Source organism: Carcharhinus amblyrhynchos, chromosome 19 (genome assembly GCF_965287045.1).
Source record: "Carcharhinus amblyrhynchos chromosome 19, sCarAmb.v2.hapA, whole genome shotgun sequence".
Taxonomy (NCBI): domain Eukaryota; kingdom Metazoa; phylum Chordata; class Chondrichthyes; order Carcharhiniformes; family Carcharhinidae; genus Carcharhinus; species Carcharhinus amblyrhynchos.
In genome coordinates, this window is record NC_137342.1 from 23529526 (window position 1) to 23552481 (window position 22956).

Genomic DNA, 22956 nt, shown 5'->3' on the forward strand with positions numbered 1-22956 from the left:
CATTCTTCTCTCACTGCGTTTCTTTTCGGGGGGTTGATTTCTCAGAGCGATTACTCAAAACGTTCTGATTTCTCACACTGATTCTCCATTATAACCTCATTTGTCACCACAATTCTCCATGAAGCTTTGGTTCCTTATTACAGTTATGGTCTCATTTCTCAATTATTGATTTCTTGAATTATTCTTTCATACAGCCATTTCTAATTATTGTATTTGTTAAGCTCCTTATTCTCGCAATGTAAAATAACTGCTGCTTCTCTGTCATATTCCCACGGTCCTGTGTATTTGAAGAAGTATTTAAATTTAAGTTTATTTATTAGCGTCGCAAGTAGACTTATATTAACACTGCAGTGAAGTCGCTGTGAAAATTCCTTAGAGGCCACACTCTGGTGCCTGTTTGGGTACACTGAGAGAGAATTTAGCATGGCCAATGTACCTAACCAGGACATCTTTCGGACTGTGGGAGAAAACCAGAGCATGCAGAAGAAACCAATGCAGACACTGGGAATATGTGCAGACTTCGCACAGATAGTGACCCAAGCCGGGAATCAAACCCATGTCCCTGGTGCTGTGAGGCAGCAGTGCTAACAACACTACCATCATGCTGCCCAATGAAATTACTGTGAAAATCCCCTAGTCGTCACAGTCTAATGCCAGTTTGAGAGAGAATTTAGCAAGGCCAATGCATCTAACCAGCACATCTTTCAGATTGTGGAGCCAATAGATTTTAAAGTTTATTTATTAGTCACAAGTAAACTTACATTCACACTGCAGTGAAAATCCCCTAGTCGCCACACCCTGCCACTTGTTCAGGTACACTGTGGGAGAATTTAGCATAGCCAATTAATCTAACCTACACATTTTTGGACTGTGGGAGGAAACTGGAGTATCCGGAGGAAACCCATGCAAATACAGGGAGAACATGCAAACTCCACACAGACAATGACCCAAGCTGGGAATTGAACCTGTGTCTCTGGTGCTGCGAGGCATCGGTGCTAACTACTATGCCACTGTGCCAAAGTTGGAGTGTGGGACAGTGGCTGTGGTTCTGATATATAATGGAGGATCAGTGAGAGAAATCATGAGATTTTAAATAATCGCTTTTCTTAAAGCAAAGCTCCAAGAAGAAACACTGGGCCAAATGAATGTCTGATGTGAGGAATACAAAATCAGGCTTTGTTACTGAAACCACTGCTGCTTCAAATTCACATTGATGGCTTAATGCTGCATGATCACATTGACAATCAAGTCAAATCAATGAGGAAAGGCAGTTGATCCTGACACTGCAGCTCAAAAAATATACATTGAGCTCACAGAACTAATAATGGAGTAGTTCAATGAGATTGAATGTGGACAAGAGAAAAGAGACAAGGCCGGGATTTTCCATGCCAGATCGGGGCAGCAGTGTTCGCTGGGGAGATTGAAAAATCTCGTGAGAAGGCCTTCAGTGCATTTCCCAGTGTTGAAAATCCAGAACGTAATTGTCCTCTTCACCCAATCAATGCTGGGCCTCATTTCCTGCCATTGAATGTCAGGAACTTAATTTTAATAAATTTGCACCTCGTGACGAAGATGATTGATGGGTAAGGCAGTGAATATTGTCTACACGGACTTCAGTAAGGCATTTGATAAGGTCCCTAATGGCAGACTGGTACAGAAGTTGAAGCCGCACAGGATCAGAGGTGAGCTGGTAAGGTGGATTCAAAACTGGCTCGGTCAAAGACAGAGGGTAGCAGTGGAAGGGTGTGTTTCTGAAAGGAGAGCTGTGACAAGTGGCGTTCCTTAGGGATCAGTGCTGGGACCTTTGCTGTTTGAAATATATATAAATGATTTGGAGGAAAATGTAACTGGTTTGACTAGTAAGTTTGTGGACGATACAAAGGTTGGTGGATTTGTGGATAGCGATGAGGACCATCGAGGATACAGCAGGATATAGATCAGTTGGAGACTTGGGTGGAGAGATGGCAGATGGCGTTTAATCCAGACAAATGTGAGATAATGCATTTTGGAACGTCTAATACAGATAGGAAATATACAGTAAATGGCAGAACCCTTAAGAGTATTGATAGTCAAAGGGATCTGGGTGTACAGGTACACAGGACACTAAAAGTGGCAATGCAGGTGGAGAAGGTAGTCAAGAAGGAATACGGCATGCTTGCCTTCATCAGCCGGGGCATTAAGTTTAAAAATTAGCCAGTCATACTGCAGCTTTACTGAACCTTACTGAGGCCGGACTTGAAATGTAGTGTTCAATTCTGGTCACCACACTACCAGAAGGATGTGGAAGCTTTGGAGAGGGCATAGGAAATATTTACCAGGATGTTGCCTGGTATGCAGGGCATTAGCTATGAAGAGAGGTTGGAGAAACTTGGTTTGTTCTCACTGGAACGACAGAGATTGAGGGGTGACCTGATAGAAGTCTACAAAATTATGAGATACATGGACAGAGTGGGTAGTCAGAAGCTTTTTCCCAGGGTGAAAGAGTCAATTACTAGGGGACATAAGTTAAAGGAGATGTACGAGGCAAGTTTTTTACACAGAAAGTAGTGGGTGCCTGGAACTCGTTGCCAGGGGACGTAGTGGAAGCGGATACCATAGTGACTTTTAAGGGCCATCTTGACAAATACATGAATAGAATGGGAATAGAGGGATATGGTCCCCGGAAGGGTAGGGGGTTTTAGCTGAGTCGGGCAGCATGGTCGGTGCAGGCTTAGAGAGCCAAAGGACTTGTTCCTCTGCTGTAATTTTCTTCGTTCTTTGTTCTTTATTACTGTGGTCACATTTCAAAATGTCGTGATTTACAATTGCTTTTAAAAGGTGTGTGCCTGGTGACATGAACTTCAAAATCCAGGAGCTAAGTGCGCACAACTTACCGCAGCGCACAAGAGGGTCCCAATGCAAGGAAGCAACTCCGCAGATTCAAGGGTGGGTTGCAGGCAACTGCCTTGTAGTGTCATGGCATGAGCAATAGTGCAGGGAGCAATATAGCAATAGAGAAAAGGGAAGAAACAGAGCCCAGGGTATGTGAAAAAAAATGCACTGAGCAGGGATGGAAGGAGGGGAGTCATGGCAGCACAGACTGAAGGTTGCACTCATGGTCAGGAGGTGTTCAGGACACATGGTCAGGAGGTGCCTGATTGGGAGGGGAGGGGGTGAAGAAATGACCAGGCATGAAGACAGATGGAGAAAATGTCAGTAGCACGCCTTCCAGGTGTCACAAGTAGGATGGGTTTTAAGTCGGTGCAAGCAGTGAATGAAGACGTGACCTGTGGGGGAGATGAAGATATTTATGGGAGAGTGGTATCATAGAATCATTGAATCGTAGTATCTCTACAGCGCAGGAGAGGATCATTCAGCCCATTGTGTCTGCACCATCTCTCTAACAGCTCCTCCCCCTCACCCTATCCTCACATTTACCATGGCTAATTGATCTAACCCACACATCTTGATACTCTAGGGTCAATTTGCCAAGGTTACTTCACCTGCACATATTTTGTCACTTGATCTGGCATTGAGTATGATCCCTGTGGATGTGTGATGGGTTTCTGAACTTGTGAGTTGAGAGCGATGAGAAGAGTAAGTTAGCTTAGTGGAACGGATGAGATCATTCATGCTCTTTCGGCACTGCATGGCTGGAGAATTACAACATGTGCTGACTACACCTGCCACTGTCTCCCATGTTAGATCTGTCATCTTTCTTGGTGGTCTATGCCCAGAGCAGGGATAGACGATATTTGGTGAGCTTCCACTGAGTCTAGTAGAAAGGTATCACTAAATTTAATACAGTATGTTTTTTGGTTTTAGCATCCATCAACGTTAGCAGATTCCTGCTCCTTGAGGAGTGCCACTCAGTGCAGGGATGTCCATTAAATATGGCACCTGGATTACTGAAGTTCTGAGGTCAACCTGGAACCAGCAAATTGTACAACGCACCGTCAGTGATCTAACATGAAACCCATGCCACAGTGCCGGTCAACACAAGTCATATTAGTGTTGATGCATCAAACACCACTTTATCCAACCAAAATCGGATTTTGCCGAAATCTGGACAATTCCGTCCATAGAAAAGACAAATGGAGCCATAAAGACTTTCTGAATGATGTTGAAATATTGAAGGGCAAATTGAAAGAGGCCAATTAGTCTCAGTGTACTCAATGTCCAACCACCGCTTAGCAGCAAAAACAAATCAAGTAGGATGTTAAACTATAAATCCAAAACAATTGATTGCACTTCAGAGGAAATCATTCACACACTCACACTCGATCAGACTACACCTAGACTGGAACTCTCCGACCTTGCCAACTGCTGGGATTCTCCAGTCTCGCTGCTGTGGACAGAGATTTGGCTCCGTGACACTTCTCCCTTCTCGCTGGCAGGAGTGGAGGAGCGTGAATGGATGGAGAATTCCAGCCCTCGTGTACTCTTCACTGAAGCACAGGAGAACCAGTCAAGCAACAGAGATAACTCAGAGAAATGTCCCAAGGCTGATCCCAATGTCAGAGGCCAGGATTATGAAGAAAAGATTTTAGAAGTATCGAGTCTCATGAAGGTATTTAAAATACCAAATAGTATTGAGCAAAATACATTAAACTAAATTGTGAATAGGTCAAGGGGACACAAGTTATATCTTGTAAATCTAGGGCTGAAAGCAGAAAGATCTTCACACAGAAAGAGAAAATGGACTTTGAGGTAAAGAATTGGAGACCAAAAACCTGGAATTATTTAAGAAAATATTAAATGTAATAACTGCATGAGGAGGTATGTGGTGCAGTGGATGGTGTCTCTGCCTCTGAGCCAAAAATTCTAGGTTTGAGTCCCACCCCAGGATTCGAAGGCCAAGGAGGGTGCATTCAAAACATGGCCAAACAATTTAAGTATAAATTTGTAAATTCTTCCAAAATATGTCAATGGAAGGAGGTAAGAGTGGGAGAGATTCCTGGTCAGCCATATGATGGAAAGACATAGGAGCCTCCACCATCGCCACTTATAACTCCAGGCTACAACAAGCATGTAGAAATGTATTTTGCCACAGCAACTCATACTCATTTGGGGGGATTGGTTGGTTGGGAAGCCAATTTTGATCAGATTGGTGACAACAGCAAGAGGTTTGATCCCTGTTGGGGTGGATTCAGGACCTTAAACTTTGCGTTGTGTGTAGTGAAGATCACGTGAAATGGTTTGGACCTGCCCTTTGGGCAGAGAATTCAGGAAGAAAATATAGGATGGACTTGAGTATCTTTCAGTGTGAATGAAATAAGTCGGGACGACTCATTTCTCTTGTCCACATTTGCCCTGTGATCTCTTTATCAGGATGCTGTCATTTCTCACCAAGAGTTACACATGTGGGGAGCTGGGGAATAACACCCCTTTTGTCTAGCATTCATTCTCAGAACTATTTGTTTTTGGTCGAACTATTGACAGGAGCCATTTCATCCTCCAGGCTGCCCAAAGAGGTTTACACCTCAGAGTTTATATGATCACGTACGCTATTCACTGCAATGCAGAAATTGTCCCCACGTTCTCATTCATCATATTGATACACATATTTATCACTCCTAACTGTAATCCACAATACTTTCATCCTTGTGCTTATATCTCACAGGGAGTCAATGCTAAGTTCTTTTATCACGTTCATTTGTCAGCGACCTCTCATTAATCACAGAGCGTTGTAACAGCATATAAGTTTCTCCTTCCCTCCCCCCAGTTTCTAGATGCAATTTGCCTGACGTTGTAGGATTCTTGCTGCTTTTTGCTCAGAAATTTCAGCCCTTTTCTGGAATTATTTAGTTTGCTGCTGTGCACCCCACCCTCGTAACCAACAACTCCTGCCTGACCCCATTTTGTTTCATAGAAGCATAGGATCCCTACAGTGCAGGAGGAAGCCATTCAGCCCATCAAGTCTTCACCAACTCTCTGACAGAGAGAGTGGACGGAATTTGACAAAAGTGATTCTAAGTGTGCAGCTAGTGAGAAAATGGGAGATTCCTGATCCATTTTTTGGGGCAAGTTTTCACACCCAATCTTACGTCCTTAAGTTATTGGAAAAATGGTCTAGACTGTTTTGAGCTGCTGCAGGTAGTAGGCTGGGCTTAATTCACCAAGTAACCTATAAGGGAGCTACTGCTCATGTACAGAGCTCTGCTGCCGCACATGCACAATTGCAACAGCAATTGAATAGACAGAGAGAGAGGGAGAGAGAGAGAGCAGTCAGGCTTCTGTTGCGTCTGCATAGTCTCACCGATGCACCCCACCTCTAGCCATCCTTTCTTGCAGCATTGACAACTCATGCGACTCAGCCAACATTGTCTACCTTACGCACTACAGGAAAGGATGTCCCAAGGCATGGTACATCGGTGAGGCCATACAGGCGCTACAACAACAGATGAATGAACACCATGCAAAAATCACCAGACAGGAGTGTTCCCTTCAAGTCAGGGAACACTTCAGCAGTCAAGGGCTTTCAGCCTCCGATCTTCGAGTAAGCATTCTCCAAGGGGGCCTTCAAGATACACAACAATGCAGAATCGCTGAGCAGAAACTGAAATCCATGTTCCGCACATATGAGGATGGCCTCAACCGGGATCTTAGGTTCATGTCGCACTACATTTAACCCCCACCATTTGGCCTGAGCTTGCAAAATCCTACTAACTGTCCTGGCTTGAGACAATTCACACCTTTTTAACCTGTGATTAACTCTCTCTCCACTTGCGTTTCTATACCTGTAAAGACTTGATTACCTGAAAACAGTCACATTCCAACCATTATCTTGCAATTGTGTCTTTACCTACATATGCTCTGTTTGTGAACCCACCTCTCCACTCACCTGATGAAGGAGCAGTGCTATGAAAGCTTGTGATTCCAAATAAACCTATTGGACTTTAACCTGGTGTTGTGAGACTTGTTTCATCCATGGTATTTGATATTTTACTTGCTATTTAGTGTAATTCACAAAATTGTTCGTATTTGGTGCAGCAATTTGTCAAGACTCTGAATTTTTTTATGTCGATTAGGTTTCAGATCTGGATATTTGACTTTCTGCATAGAAGTGGAGTTGGCCACACTGCGTGGGGTGATAGAAGTTAATATTACTTGCTTAGTAATCCAGAATCTCAGATCAATGCTCGGGAAATATGAGTTCAAGTGCCACCTTGGTAGCTGGTGGAATTTAAATTCAACTAATTAATAAAGCTAGACTAAAATGCTAGGCTCGGTAATAATGATAATGAAACTATCATGTGGCTAGGAATACTCCTCTGGTTCACTTACGTCTTTCAGGCAAGGAAATCTCCCATTCTTACCCATTAGTCTGGCCTTGGTGTGATTCAACACTCATCACAATGTGGTTGACTTTTAATTGCCCTTTGAAATGGCCAAGTAAGGCATTCATTTGTATCAAGCTTCAAAAACGTTTGGGGACAGAAAAGTGGCACAGTCCTTAGCACTGCTGCCTCACAGTGCCAAGGACTCGGGGTCAATTCCAGCTTTGTGTCAGTGATGCCTACAGCTGATAAATAATTAAAAATTAATTCTGCAAAAGTACAGGCAATTTCTGAGTGTTTTGAGTTCTCTGCGTGTCTACAATCAAGCTTGGCTAGAAAACTCATTTTGAACTTGTCCCATGTGTCACCAAGCTCCCATATTGATACCCCTTCACCCCATCAATGAAGCACATGGGCATGGTCTGTATGAAGTTTGCACATCCTCCCTGTGTCTGCAGGGGTTTCCTCCAGGTTCTCCAGTTTCCTCCCGCAGTCCAAAGATGTGCAGATTAGGTGAATTGGCCCAGCTAAATGCACAAGGCTGTGGGGATAGGGAAGGGCAACTGGGCATTGGGGAGGGGAGGCTTAGTAAGATGCTCTGTTGAAGGGTCAGTACAGACTCGATGGGCCAAATGGCCTCCTTCTGTGCTTAAGTATTCTATGGATTCTATAGAAAGTCAAATGAGCACTATGGGTGTACCTACACCATATGGACTGCAGCAATTCAGGAAGGCAGCTCACTGCCTTCTCCAGAGCACTCGAGAATGGACAATAAGTGCTAGCCTTGACAGCAATAACCACAGCCATAAATAAGTAATAGAAAAAAAATTCTGCAGAAGTACTGGCAATTGCTGAGTGTTTGAGTCTCTGCATGTTTATAATCAAGCTTGCCTGGAAACCTCACATTCAGCCATATGTCACCATGGATGCCACTTTGCTCCATGATGTAAGCAAGCAAACATGGCAAATTGACTCAGCACCTCTGCAAGACAGAATAGAGAAACTTTGAGATCAGCTGGGTGCTCAAAAGACAAACTGGTGTCACTTTTACCCTAACCTTCAGCAATCCTTTCAGCACTTTGTGCAGCTGGTGGTTAAGTGAAGAGAAAATTGCTGTTTGTTTGAAAATAGTATATGGGTGACTGCAGCCATGTCTAATTCTGTTTGATAAAAGTGCTGCACCAACATAACCCGAAAGGCTTTTCAGAAAAATTCCCCACCAATGCTGCGACTTTACAGCAAGATTTTCATCCTTCACGTGCGACCATCCCTCACCCACTCACTTTCAGCAACAATCCGTCCAAATGGCCATCAGCTGTCAGCAGAACAGGAGAATGAGACATGAGGGCATATTTCATTATTCATGATATCTCTGTTGCAGGCTATCCATTTAGAGAATGCCCTTGAAATTCCTGGGCAATGCAAGAGGAGGAGAACAGACATTTACCCTTACCAATTTTATCCTTTCATCCCCTGTGTTTGCTTTAGTGAACAATCATTTAACAATAATCACTGAGAAATTGTGCCTTTTGTATGCCGATAGCTAAAATTTTTAAAAGCTTATAGTTTTTGTAAAAAGTGTCACAAGTAAGCTTACACCAACACTGCAACGAAGTTACAGTGAAAATCCCCAAGGAGAATTTAACATAGCCAATGCGCCTCACCAGCACGCCTTCCGGACAGTGAGAGGAAACCGGAGCACCCAGAGAAAACCCACACAGACACAGGGAGAACATGCAGACTCCACACAGACAGTGACCCAAGCCAGGAATTGAACCAGGTCCCTGGCGTTGTTAGGACGCAGTGTTAACCACTGTGCCATTGTGCCACCCCTACCTAGTGTACATTGCTGTGATTGTAGTATAACAGAGTTCAAACAGAAACATGCTAATTAAGTGACAACATACATCAGTCAGGTCATGGAGTGATTACACATTAGCTAAAACATATAATTGTGGGACACAAAAGAAAATCAGTTACTTGAGTAAGTTATTGGAATAGAGGCTCCTTGACATTTACCAGAATTCAAACTGATATCAAAACCTTGCATTGAATTCTGTAAAGTTATTGAATTACAATTAGTGCAATGGAGACAGATGAGCAGCCAAAAATAGGTACAGTATATAAGACAGAAGAGTAGAGAAGTGACTCCATTGTGGAGCAAAAGAAAGTTTTGAAAGTTACTGCAAATACCACGAGAAATGTAGGGCCCTATTTTACCATTTTAATTCTAAGTGCAGGGCGGACTTGAAACTGGGAGTGTTTCAGATCTGACTTTTAGACCTGTTCTCAGGCACCCCCATGCACACTCTGCCTGACAAAATAGCAGTGATTCTGAATTGCGCTTCAGAAACCTGTGGGCAAGGCTTACTGTGCCCGAAACACTGTGGTTCCAATCGGAGCCTTCAACTGTATATGCTCAGTAAAAGAAATAGAAAATATCTCCCCTGCCACACCGTGCCCGGGCTGGTTAATGTCTCCCCCTGGCCCCCACAGACATTGCCCACCCCAACAACATAACTGACCTTCTCATCCCCCCATGCTCCCACTATGCAGACTGATCACGACCCTCTGCGCCCCCCCCGCCCCCGATCGCACATGGAGTGGCAGCAGGCAGCCCAACCTTGCACAAAGAGTGGGAAGAGACCCATCCTGCCCCGCCCCCCACAGATAGCCATCTGACACACTTCTCTCCACCCCCACCCCCATGAGAGCCATCTGACCCGCCTCCCACCCCTCCCCCACCCGCCGAGTCAGAGAGCTGCTGGAAGCTCTGAATCTACCTCCTCAGAAGCTGGAGCATCCGAATTGGACCTTTGTAGACCATGTCTGTTTCACACTGAATCTGGACAGGCGAATGCAGTGGCAAAGGGAGAAGTGCCGGTAAGTTTGGGCGTGCAGACCATTAAGTCAATTTAAAAATATGCAAATACATTTAAATTGACGTCACGCCCGTTCCGGCTAGTCCCAACGGTGGCCACTTTCAGCCACTGGTAAAGCGGGAACAGGTGCGGAGGTGGGCGTGGATCGTGTTACATACCTCACACCTGGCTTTACCAAATTTTCACGCCCGAAAACGGGCTCAACTTGATAGTAAAATCGGGCCCGGAGTGTCAAACAGAAAGACATTTGACTGGCTTGAAATAAAATTATAGCGGATCAAGTATACAAAGTGAATTCTCAGTCAGGTATTCAAAGTCCAATATTTTGAACAAAGACAAACAGCAGCTACATACAGTACATGAAGTTCATTGTGACCCAAATGAAATTTATATTTTTTTCTCTTGAAAATGGGCCAGCAAAGCCTCTGACTGAAGAGGATCCCATCAGTCAGTGCGAATAACAAACATGCTACCTAAACAGGAAGGCACGGTGGAGCACGGTGAAAACCCAGAAAAATAATTCTTCCACCAATGACTTTGCCCTGTGAATACTGGGACTGGTTAATTTCATTTGCAATTTATATTTTGCTGTTATGCATGAGGAGTTCTTATTTAAATGCTTCATTTTCTTTCGAGGAGGGAGATGTGTCGATGTTGGCATAACATTTGTAATAATGAAAACTTCATGACCTTTATTGAAAAGGTACGATTTGGAAGCACCGACGTCTCTCCTAGTTTATTGCAAACTGCATGCACTAGCACATGCCATGATACCCTGGTTTCCTTTGCCAATTAATCTTCACCATTCCCAGCATTTATAACTATCCCCATGTTCTCCTGCTCTGCTTTGTTCCCTCCCTTGCTCAGGCTCAGTTTGATTGCTGCAGTTCCTACTTTGGTTCCTCCACTGAGGTTTGCCCTAATTGCTTCTCTCTATTCCTGTCCCAATACGGAGTCTGACATCCTCCAGCTCAAAACTTGCCCTTCCCACACTGTAGTACCTGATGCTGCAGGACATCCCTAGTATGTTATTAATAAGGTATCTCTTCTGGTATAATGAATAAAGTTTCTCAATTTAAAAAACAACGGACTTCATAAGTTTGGAGGAAAGCCTATTTTAATTAACCTCATTTGAAAATGTAAATTAGGTGAAACCACAATAATTTATTCATATATGCTTCCTTTTAACAGTATGTTTCTAAATTTCATAAAGATAGGACATGAGGGTTTTGAGCTTATATTCGAACTGACCTAGTTTGTTTGAGCAAGAAGCAGTTAGATGTAATCACAGACTCTCTTATATACTCCATTTAGCAAAATTAGCATTCCCTTTCTCTTTCTGAGGAATAGATTTTAGAGTGAGTACCATCTGGGAGACTGAGTGCCATTATCAAAACAGAAATTGCTGGAAATGCTCAAAATGCCAGGCTGAACCTTTCTTTTTAATATTCATTCACAGGATGTGAGTGTCACTCATAAAACCAGCATTTATTGCCCATATAATTGTCCTTGAGAAGATGATAATGAGCCCCTCCTTCTCAAACTATCGTAATTGGTGTGGTAAAGGTAAATTCATAGGTCTTTTAGGTAGGTAGTTCTAAGACTTTTCAATGTTAATGAAGAAATGGCGATGTCATTCCAAGTAAGGATGACAAGTGATTAGAGGGGAACTTACACAATAGTACAGCATTTCAGCTTGCGACATTCCTATGCATCTAGAATCATTGAATCATCAAATCCCTACGATGCAGAAAGAGGCCATTTGGCCATTGAGTCTGCACTGACAACAATCCCACCCAGGTTCTATCCCCATAACTCCACATATTTACCCTGCTAATCTCCGTGACACTAAGGGAGAATTTAGCATGACCAATCAACCTAACCCGCACATCTTTGGCATGTGAGAGAAAACTGGAGCACCTGAAGGAAACTCACACGGACATGAGGAGAATGTGCAAAATCCATGCAGACAGTTACCCAAGGCCGGAATTGTATCCGGGTCCCTGGCACTCTGAGTGCTAACCACCATGCCAGCGTGCCACCCACAGTGCTTCTAGTCTCTTCTAGTTTGCAGAAGACTCAAGTTTAGGAAGTGAAGAAGCCATGTTGAATTACTGCAGTATATCTTGTAGAAAGATGGTCAATGCTGTAGTCATGGTGGACTACCGGTAGAAGCTGAAGATGAGGTGTTCATCATATGGATAGTTTCCTCCTTGATGAAGTCAAGGTATTGAGTTCTGTTTTGAACATGTTCAGTGATCGAGCTTCTACAGCCTTCTAGGCTAGAGCATTCTAACACCTCTTAGTGAAGAAATTCTTCTCCATCTCAGTTTTAAATGATCTGTCCCTTATTCTGAAATTGTACAACCCCCTCGTTCTAGGCTTACCACCCTGGGAAAATATTCTATCCATACTTATCCTGTCATCCCCCTGTAAGACTATTGTAAGTTTCAGTGAGATCAAAACTTGAGAGAATGAGGCCCAATTTCCTCAATTGTGCCTCATAAGACAATCCTGCCATACCAGAGTGCTGCACTGTCACAATTTTTATCAGGCAATTGAGGTTGGCCTGTTTGAAAATGAACTCCCTGATTAAGGGCCAAATTGATGTTCCAAACAGAGGGCCCCATACTCTGTCCTAAAACAGGAGTGCCAGTTCCCCTGGCACTCCGTGGGGAGACTGCATACGGAGAGAACTCTGTATAATGTAGGTGGATCTTGTAAATAAAGGAATTTGGTGAAGGGACATTAATCTCAGAGGGCTTATTACATCACCTCTGCTGCACTCCTTCAATGGCACAAAAAAAGGCCAAAACTGTACACAATGTTCCAGGTGTGGTCTCAACAAGGGTCTATACAATTGCAGAACAAAATCATTACTCTTGCATTCAAATCCTCTTACAACGGAAGTTAACGTATCATTTGACTTTCTAGTTGTATGCTAACTTTTAGTGACTCATGAACAAGGACACACAGGTCCCTTTGGACACTCGCACTACTGACTCTGTCACCACTAAAAAAAAACTCTGTCTTACTGTTTTTTCTACCAAAGTGGATAACTTCCCACTTATTCACTTATCTGCCATATTTGTTTCCATTCACTTAGCTTGTCCAAATCCCCGTGAACTTTTTTGCATCCTCTACACAACTTATATTTCCACCTCGTTTTGTTGCTCAAGGTGTCCTGCAAAGCTTTTGCAGCCTTCCCCATTGAAGGTCAGTGACTTACTGCCAACTTTGTGACAATCACTGAGATAGCACAGCATGGGAGCACCAGTCTTGCAAAAACTTCTATGACATGATGTGGAGAGGTGCAGGCATTGGACTGGGATGGGCACAGTAAGAAGTCTCACAACACCAGGTTACAGTCCAAAAGGTTTATTTGGGATCATGAGCTTTTGGAGCACTGCTCCTTCATCAGGTGAGTGATTCATCAAAGGAAGCTTCTTAACTGGATGGTGAGAGATTGTAGATCTCTGAGGGGCAAAGGGATATCTGGGTGTTGTATGAGGAATTACAAAAGGCAGGTACAGACACGAAAGGTGCAGGTACAGCAAGTCATTAGGAAAGCTAAATAGAATGTTATCATTTATTGTGGGGAGAACTGATGACCAAAGTAGAGAAGGAGATTATATTTCAGTTGTACAAGGTATCTGGAGTAATGTGTTCAGTATTGGTCTCCTTATTTAAGGAAAGATGTAAATAATTTAGAAGCAATTCAGTGAATGTTTACTAGAATAATACCAGGAATGGGTGGCTTGTCTTGTGAGAAAAAATTGGAGAGGTTAAGTTTGTGTTCATAAGAGTTTAAAAGAGTAGGAGGGAACTTTATTAAAACCTGAGGAATATTGACAGGGTGGATGTGGAGAGGATGCACCCTCTTATTAGAGAATCTAGAACTAGGGGTCAGTGTTTAAAAATAAGGGGTTGCTGATTTAAGACAGAGAGGGGGAGAAACCTTTATTTATTTCTCTGGAACTCTCTTCCTCAAAAGGCAGTGGAAGTTGAGACTGAATATTTCAAAGGCAGAGCTAGATAGATTCTTGATTAACAAGGGGGTCAAAGGTTATCAGAGTGAGCAGGAATTGAGATTAAAGTCACAGTCATATCGAATGGGGGAGTGGCTCAATGGGCTAAGTTCCTGATTCATATGAATAGCAATGTTTAGTTGACTTTTGTATGGAATATTGGGTGGCTTGCTTTATAAGATTGGTTTATAATAGCTCTTATTTCACTATTGTGGTCAAGAGGATGAACTGTGACAGCAGGAAGGTGAGGGTATGGAACTATTGTTGAATAAGGAATTTGGGCTATATTTATTGTATTACTGTCAGATAAGCCATTCACCACCCTGCCAGAAAAGGTTGTGCTGGATGGCACCTCCTTCTCCAACTCAGTGACTCACTGGTGGTAAAGGCTGTGTCCTCATGATGGCAAAATCCTACAGAATATAACAGACGATGCTCTGGCTTGAACTTCAGGGCACCAATGGAAGAGTTACTTAAGCACCCAATTCTCTGTTTCAGCTCTGATGAAGGGTCATCCCGACTCAAAACATTGGCTCAATTCTATCAGATGCTGCCAGACCTGGTGAGTTTTTCCATTTTTGGTTTTTGTTTCAGATTCCAGCATCCACAGAATTTTGCATTTATCTCTGTTTGATGTTGTTCCATGTGGCAATCTCTGCACATGCACTCTGTCTAAATATGGTTTAATTGCATACTAAAAAAGCCAGATCAGTACTTAGACTGTGTCACCAATCAGGCATCCTCTATTTTAATGCAGCAGCTCAAATACTGATGAAATGCACATAGAACAAAACCATTTAGACTGCAGTAAGGAAATGCTGAGCAACTTCCGACTGCACATTCAGTAAATGGAACACTACACCTTGAAATTTTCGTGATAATCAGATAAAAAGCAATGTATTTTCTTCTTGGTTTAAAAAGCATCAATCGCCTCACTTAGTCAACAGTGGATGGCAAACTGGGAGATGTTTCCCGATCTGATTTGGAAAGATTTGGATGGAAAGAAAATGATCACCAAGTCAGCAACTATGCTTTGCCTTGCTCAGGGGCTGCAGGTTTGCTGTAGGTGGCAGAAATCAATGAGCTGCTCTTGGTAAAATAGAAATATCGCATGCTGTTCCTTGCTGAGGTCACAGTGTCTGGAACACTCCATGAAGATGCTGAATGGATAACATCTCCTGCTCAGCATCTTTCGTAGCTCCTCCTCCTCCACCTACTACTTGCCCTTCTTTGTGTTTGCCCATCTCCTGTAAGCTGTGGGCCAGAGTGGGCTGATGGTGGACAAGTGGCCTGAGCAGAACTCTTGAAATCAGACCAAGACGGGATGACATGGTGGCACAATAGTTAGCACTGCTGCCTCACAGCGCCAGGGACTCACGTTTGATTCCCAGCTTGGATTACTATCAGTACAGAGTCTGCATATTCTCCCCCGTGTCTACATGGGTTTCCTCCAGGTGCTCCAGTTTCCTCCCAAAATCTGAAAGATGTGCTGTTAGGTGCATTGGCCGTGCTAAATCCTCCCTTAGTGTATCTAACCAGATGTCAAAGTGTGACGGCTAGGGGAATTTCATAGTAATGTCATTGCAGTGTTAATGTAAGCCTACTTGTGACACTAATAAATAAACTTTAATCTTTAAAGGCCTTCAGTACAAGCGACACCATTCCTTGCTGACTTCACCAACTGTAAATAGTACTTTAAAATAGAAAGCTCACAGCACTTCTGCCAACTGTAGGAGAACATGTGGAAATCAATTAACAACAAAACTCAAATTGACTGATGATCCCTATAAATAGAACTGTTTAGGGTGGGGGTGGGGTTGCGTGGAGTTGAGGGGGGGTCTTTCCTGCTGCTGTATGTGTTGTCATGAAATCAGCATCATTTGCCAACTGAATTTGGAATCTGAATGCTCTTGCTACATGCTCCTAACACCAAGTCAGCACTCCAGCATTCGCTACACTGGAAGTGGGAGCTGATAGCATGGTCAGTGTGTTCATATCGTAGCATTGAAATGGTGATTGTTACAAAGCCCAACTTTCTGCTCAGTGGTCTCTTAGTAATTGATTAATCTCTGCCTTCAGTCTTCTACAATATTCTAATGTAACTTAAAGGTAGCATGAGGAATAATGCTTTAAATTTTCAACAAAACCCACACAGACACATGGAGAATGTGCAAGCTCTGCACACATGGTAACCTAAGCCAGGTATCGAACCCAGGTCCCCTAGTACAGTGAGACAGTAGTGCTAACCACTGTGCCGCCAATGTTGAAGGAGATTTCCAGTCATCTTCATTCTCAGTTCAAATCCAATCCAATTGACACATTACACTATAAGGAGATACTGGGGTAGTCTGGTGGCTGAGTTGTATTGTTTGATTTGGAACAATTTAATAATTTCAAAGCTTCCTCAGTACATGGGCGAATATACACAAGTAGTATGGTTTGTTCGTTAGCTACATAAAAGATGCAAAGAGACTGCATAGAGCTTCATCTGGAACAGGAATAAAAGAATTTAAGGGGTTGGTGGTCCCACTCAGAGTTCCAAACTCCCATTCTAGCCCCTTTTCCTTTTGAACATTAACAGTAACATAGACAATTTGTGGGTGGTACGGTGTCACAGCAGTTAGCATTGCTGCCTCACAGCGTCAAGGACCAGGGTTCAATTCCGGCCTCAGGTGACTGTCTGTATGAAGTTTACACATTTTCCCCGTGTCTGCGTAGGTTTCCTCTGGGTGTTCTGGTTTCCTTCCAAAGTCCAAAGATGTGTGGGTTAGGTTGATTGGCTGTGTTAAATTGCCCCATACTGTCAGGGGAATGAGCAGGGTAAATACAAGGGATGACAGTGATGGAGCCTGGGTGAGATTGTTGTCAGTGCAGACTCAATGGACCAAATGCCTCCTTCTGCACTATAAGAATTCTGTTCTATGGTTCTCATTTATCTTCCCTCTCCCTCACATATAGAAATAATTTTATTTGTCTACCACTTTATTTATCTATTGCTCTGGATGAACCTGTATCTGGGGTCACCACTGCAGATGTCAGAGCAACTTTCTTGAAGGTCAACCCACGGAAAGCAACTGGCCCGGATGGGGTACCCGGACGTGAACTCAGATCCTGTGCGGATCAGCTGGCGGGAGTATTTGCAGACATCTTCAACCTCTCTTTACAACAATCTGAGGTCCCTATCTGCTTCAAGAAGATGACCATCATCCAGGTACCTAAGAGAAACCAAGCAGAGTGCCTTAATGACTATTGGCCAGTGACTCTGACATCCATCATTATGAAGCGCTTTGAAAGCTAGTCATGGCACGAATCAGTTCCAGCCCCCCTGACTATCTGGATCCAGTACAGTTCGCTTACAGCCGCAACAGGTCCACAGCAAACACTATCTCCCTGGCCCTGCACTCAACCCAGGAGCACCTAGATGATAAGGACACCTATGTCAGACTCCTATTTATTGACTACAGCTCAGCATTCAACACCATTACTCCCACAAAACTCATCTCCAAATTCTGTGGCCTGGGCCTCAGCTCCTCCGTCTGCGACTGGATCCTGAACTTCCTAATTCACAGGCCACAATCAGTAAGGATAGGCAACAACACCTCCTCCATGATCATCCTCAACACTGGCGCCCCACAAGCCCCCTACTATACTCCTTATACATGTGTGACCATGTGGCCTAATTCCCCTCCAATTCCATTTTCAAGTTTACTGACAACACCACCATAGTGGGTCATATCTCAAACAATTGGGGGAAAGGCAAATTGTGCGGAGGGTGTGGAGAGTCTGCAGAAGGATCTAGATAGGCTGGGCGAATGGGCCAGGAAATGGCAAATGGAATTTAATGTTGGCAAGTGTGAGGTGGTCCACTTTGGTAGGAAGAATGGTAGGAAGGACTATTACTTACGTGGCGAAAAACTGCAGCAGGCGACGGTGCAGAGGGACCTCGGGGTCCTTGTGCATGAGTCGCAAAAACCCAGCCTGCAGGTGCAGCAGGTGGTCAGGAAGGCGAATGGGATGCTGGCCTTCATAGCGAGGGGGATTGAATATAAAAGTAGGGAGGTCTTGCTGCAGCTGTATAGGGCATTGGTGAGGCCGCAGCTGGAGTACTGTGTGCAGTTTTGGGCGCCGCACCTGCGCAAGGATATTTTGGCCTTGGAGGGAGTGCAGAGGAGGTTTACTAGGCTGATACCGGAGTTGAGGGGGTTGAGCTATGAGGAGAGGCTGAATAAACTAGGCTTGTACTCGTTAGAGTTTAGAAGAATGAGGGGAGATCTCATTGAGACGTATAAGATGATGAATGGGATGGATAGGATAGAGGTGGACAGACTCTTCCCGCTCAAAAAAGACAGTAGGACTAGGGGGCACAGCCTCAAGATAAAGGGGGGGCGGTTCAGAACGGAGTTGAGGAGGAACTTCTTCACTCAAAGGGTGGTGAATCTCTGGAATTCTCTGCCCGTTGAAGTGGTGGAGGCTGCCTCGCTAAATATTTTTAAGAAGCGGGTTGATGGGTTTTTGATAAGAGAGGGGATTAAGGGTTATGGGGAGAGGGCGGGAAAGTGGAACTGAGCCACGACAGATCAGCCATGATCTTATTGAATGGCGGGGCAGGCTCGAAGGGCCAGATGGCCTACTCCTGCTCCTATTTCTTATGTTCTTATGTTCTTATGTTCAATGTTGCCACAGAGTACAGGAATGAGATAGACAATCGGGTGAACTGCTGCAGGAACAATAATCTCTCCTTCAATGTCAACAAAATGAAGAAGATTGTCATCGACTTCAGGAAGCGAAAAGGAGAACATGCCCCTGTCTACATCACTGGGGATGAAGTAAAAAAGGTCGAGAGCTTCATGTTTTTAGATGTCCAGATCACCAACAACCTGTCCTGGACCCCATGCTGACACTATAATTAAGAAAGCCCACTAACATCTCTACTTTTGCAGAAGACCAAGGAAATTTGGCATGTCTGCTATGACTGTCAGAGGCATCATAGAAAACATTCTTTCTGGTTGTAGCTTGGTATGGCTCCTGCTCTGCCCCAGACCGCAAGAAACTACAAGATGTGAACCAATCCATCACACAAACCAGCCTCTCATCCATTGACCCTGTCTACACTTTCCTCAGCAAAACAACCAGCATAATTAAAGATCCCAAGCACCATGGATATTCCCTCTTCCACATTCTTCCATCAGGGAGAAGATGCAAAAGTCTGAGGTCACATACCAACTAATTCATGAACAGCTTCTTTCCTGCTGCTATCAGATTTTTGAATGGACATACCTTGCATTAAGATGATTTTCCTCTACACCCTAGCTATGACTGTAACACTACATTCCGCTCTCTTTGTTTCCTTCTCCATGAACAGTATGTTTTATCTTTATAGCACACAAGAAACAATATTTTTCACTATTTTAATACATGTGACAATAATAAATCAAATCAAAGTCTTTGAGGAAAAATGGTACAACGAGGGAAATTATTTAAATAAGACAATCAATCAACACTCAGGGCTACAGATAATGTTTTCTGTTAACATATTGACATTCCTCCCCAGCCCACCATGAAAAGGCAGAACATAATGTCTGAGCAAGTTTCAGTCCATTGATTTCAGCACTAGCTATAAACATAACCAGAAATCCTAGATTACTCTGTCTCATTCTGGAAACCCAGGTACAAACTGAGAATGTTACCTCGTTTTTCAATTGATTTATCCAACTGACATCAGAACAATACACAAAACAGAATTATAGATATATATATATGTGTATATATTTCATTGTCTCAGTCACAAAGTGACCTTGAAGCTTTCTGTGAGGTATGTCGCAGTTAGTGCCTACTCCAGCAGTTTTCTGCAAAGATTTCTTCTAATCGAGAAATAGAGACCTCAGCAGAGAATGAATGCAATCACAGGTAGCGTAGCTTTTCTAACAATGAGCTCTCAATCCTCTTCTACAAAATATCATTGATTTTTTTTAAATAAAAATTTATTTTTTCTTAGAAAGGAAAATTAGGTATTTGATCCTTAAGAACATTACAAATTTAAAAATTACAATCCCTACAGTGCGGAGGGAGGCCATTCAGCTCATCGAGCCTGCACCGACAACAATTCCACCCAGGCCCCATCCTTGTAACCCAACATATTAACCCTGCTAATCCCCCAACACCAAGGGGCAATTGAGCATAGCCAATCCACCTAACCCGCACATCTTTGTACTGTGGGGGGGAAGCTGGAGCATCTGGAAGAAACGTATGCATACACGAGGAGAACGTGCAATTTCACACAGTCACCTGAGGCTGGAATTGAACTTGGCTCCCTGGTGCTGTGAGGCAGCAGTGCTAACCACTGTGCTGCCAATTATAAAAGGATATTCGCCCCTTGTGATCAGTAAGCCAATATGAGAAAGGTACTTTTGTTATTGAGCTAACAACAGTAAGCGAATATGCTCACATGCAAAGTTTTAGTTAGTTTCATTCAAGTTCAGAGCAACACCATGAATGGTTTCTTCCATGAAATGGGATAAAGTAAGTAAGCATTTGCTTATCTGTCTTGGAAGATCCATTTTATCATTCTAGTTGAGTAAACAAATGTGCAGTTTGACTGAATAATTTCGAAGAAAGAGAGGATATCTTATAGAAACATATAAGATTGTGAAGGGAATAGATAAGATAGAAGCAGGGAAGTTGTTTCCATCAGAGTCTGAAACTAGAACTAGGTGGCATAGCCTCAAAATAAGGAGAAGCAGATTTAGGATTGATTTGAGGAGAAACTTCTTTACCCAAAGAGGCTACCTCAGTTGAGGCAAGGATAGATAGATTTTTGAACAATAACAGAGTTAAGAGTTTTGGTGAGTGGAGCTGAGTCCACGAAAAGATCAGCTATGATCTTATTGAATGGCGGAGCAAGCTCGAGAGGTCAGATGGCCTACTCCTGCTCCTAGTTCATATACTCTCATGTTCTATGTTTCTGATACAGTAAAAGTACACATGAAGAATTTTATGCCCATGTATCGTAACATCCCATCCTTTTTACTGACCAAATTTGTATGATTCTTGCTTTTAATTTACATGCTTATTCAAAATCCAATTTATACAAGACAGCACATTCATTATAAAATAGATTATGATTAGGAAGACAATTGGAGTTGATGAATAATCATTTTGCTGCCAAAATTTCAGCACCTTAATTTTGGACAGACTATCTCTATTCTTCCATAGTCCCTATGAATTAGAGTGTTGGAATTTTTCTCTTCTAGTTTAATAAAGCAGCCTCCAGGCAACTGTTCTTAAATTTTGGAAAAATTGATAATCAATAATCTTAATCTTTATGCTGTCTCTTGGTGTCTCGCGCATGATACATTGGGGAGAATACAGTTACTCCAATGGCAGGTTTCTTTCTACAATCCCACATCTTTTACAGAACTTTTACAGAATCTCGTCACTCAACATCTGTCCTCTTTTACATTTTGCTTTTTCCCTATACCATTGGCTAAAATCTTTCTGCCAAGTTGATAAATCATAATCTCTTGAGAAAAATGTAAATATATCAGTAAATTGGTGGGTGGCATGGTGGCACAGTGGTTAACACTGTTGCCTCACAGGGACCTGGGTTCAAATCCAGCCTCGGGTGACTATCTGTGCAGAGTCTGCACGTTCTCCCTGTGTCTGTATGGATTTCCTCCAGGCGCTCCGGCTTCCTCCCCCACTCCAACGATGTGAAGCCTAGGTGGATCAGACATTCTAAGCTGCCCCTTAGTGTTCAAAATTATGGAGGATTACTATGGTAAACACACAGGATTACAGGATAGGGCGGGGTTGGGGGGGTTGGGCGTGGTGGGAGTGAGTTGGGCATGGGTAAGATGTTCTTTCGCAGAGTCCATGCAGATGCAATGGGCCTAGTCGCTCCTTCTGCACTGTAAGGATTCTATGGTTCTAACCTAGTCAAAACAAAATGCTAGTACCAGCTCAAAATAAGATTTCACTCTCATTGTGTTCTTGGGCGGCGTGTCATTTCCAGGAGACTGAGGGGAGGAAAAGTGAATGATGTGCTCATCACTATGAGGCTAGGGTTGTCAAAGTTACAGAATAGAAAATGTTTCCATTATTGATAGCCAGTGTCAACATCAAATGCTTCAAGACCAAGCGTAGCCTGGGCCAGAAAAAATACTGTACCTCAGCAATGTCACTGAGTGTAACAAAACTCCCTACAGTATTGGGTTGATTCTCTTCCTCAAATTAGCAATTTTGTGCTAATTTCTATCTTATTGTATGCATTTTTTCTCAAGATAAGCTTTATATGTCAGAAACCCCCATCGTTTCATCCTGTGACATACTCAACAAATCCTAAAAAAATAATGATAGGCTGCAAATTCATTGTACCGACCAGCCCCTTGGGAACATTTATTTATTAACTGGTGCATTTTGTATATTTTAAATAGGACATTTGAGTAATAGTTTGTTATTATTATACGACTTGATATGTACAGCTCTTTTTAATGGTGATGTATTAACTTGTGAATATGCCATCTAGAATTTGTAAATTAATATCAGCGTTAATGTATATACATAATTGTTTGACAGTGTTGATGCTGATCCCATTACTGACAGTTTTCATGTTCTTTGCTATGTTACATAGGCCAACAATGATTATTCAATTCCTGGGTGCAAAGCTGGAGAACTTCTCACACATCACCTGCTTCAGCTAGGCCTCATCGACATCCTACCGATCTGCCACCCGCCCAAAATGGGTCTAAAGAGGTAGTATGATGGTTGCTGGCAGGTGAAGTTTAAGTT